The following is a 1,474-nucleotide window of genomic DNA, read 5'->3' as shown; positions in this document are numbered from 1 at the left end:
TTTTTATAACATCAAGTCTATACTCTCTAAAGTTTTATTTCTAATAACTTTGATGCCCAAAATCAACTAAACTATTTGCCCCCAAATTGCTTTCACTTGCTGTGTTTGTGCAAAATATTCATAAACTTCACAATCCTCTATTAAAATTCTTACCAATCCATCATGTAAATTACATTTGATGGTGATATCACATTAACTCGTGCCAGAGCTCAAACATGGGTAGAGACCTCAAGCAAGTGGCCTGTATGATGGATTGATGCTTTGTGCAGGTTCATCAGGGTCACATTCTGTCTGCATTTTGTCAATTGTGCCTGCATTTGTAGCAACAATTGTCATCTCCACTTTCCCATCATAAGTAAATGTGTTCAAAATGGTTTCCACGTTTTCCATGAAAATAATTCCTTGCTAATTCCCTGTTCACAGATATATTTCTACACATTACTAATGAAGCAAATGAATTGTCCGTCTGTATCATGGAATCCCCATTTTTGCTTTCATTCACAGAAATTTAAAACACTGCTGCTGTAGCATCTCTACAAATTCTGATTCAAAACCCTGGTTGCTGTGCCAGGATCCAGCAGTTAAGCAATCAGACTGCAGATTATATTGCATGTACAGCTTCTTTGGAACTCCATAGATTTCAAAGCTTGGCTAATTTGTTTTGATTTGTTTTGATGCTATCTTACTAAGTTTTTTAGAATTTTTGTTGATTTCTGTTCCGAGCAAATTGTTTTTATATCAAATACCTTAGCTCTATGTCTTCTATGATTTGATATGTGAGTTTCTCTTGGTTATCTGAACCCTTTAATATACCAGCATTTTGAGATTTTTTTTTTAAATCCCTATAGAAGACCAAAAGAAGTCCAACTCACCATGGTCATCAGGTTATGGACAGCTACCTGCCTCTGCTGAGCTTCTATATGAGGCATTTCATCCCAAAGTACTCAGTTTGTGATACTTTGAGAGGAACCAGGGACATGATTCTGTAAACCTGTTTTCTATTTCAATTGACCAATCCTTCACCTTCAACTCAGCCATAAAGAAGCAGTCCTGACTCTTCAAACTCAAGTGACACAACTTGTGCTTATTGTGGGCTAATATTAGTACCTTCCTGCATCTCTGTTGAGTGTTTAACAAGCCTTACTTCATGATCTGACCATTTACCATGTCCAGAATTCACCTCTCAGTGCCCTCCGGTACATTATACTCCAACCTCTGTGGCCACCTTCCCTTCTAACAAAGGTGCTCATTTCTACTTTAGTACCCTCATGTCACTGTTCCTGGAAATCTCTGCTCTGAAATCTTCTGGACTTGTACCTTCTTACCATTTAAATCTCACATAAAATGCCACCTTTTTAGTGTGGGGGCCTTACTTGATTTCTCATTTTGAATTAATGTGGATCCATTCCCACAAGCATCACACAAACAAAGAAGTTTCCAGACATAGTATGGGATTCCCTCTAGACTTTAAGAA

The 1,474-nt window shown here is 37.4% G+C and overlaps 1 pseudogene; it reads right to left on the bottom strand.

Annotated features, from left to right (window-relative positions):
- Window positions 1-228: 228 nt before the first annotated feature.
- LOC134380923 (DNA-directed RNA polymerase III subunit RPC6-like) lies at window positions 229-950 on the bottom strand (annotated as a pseudogene).
- Between the last annotated feature and the right edge of the window lie 524 nt (window positions 951-1,474).

The sequence above is a fragment of the Cynocephalus volans genome, chromosome 6 (genome assembly GCF_027409185.1).
Source record: "Cynocephalus volans isolate mCynVol1 chromosome 6, mCynVol1.pri, whole genome shotgun sequence".
NCBI lineage: Eukaryota > Metazoa > Chordata > Mammalia > Dermoptera > Cynocephalidae > Cynocephalus > Cynocephalus volans.
The sequence above is the reverse complement of the archived record's forward strand: the minus strand, read 5'-3'. Positions and strand labels throughout refer to the sequence as shown.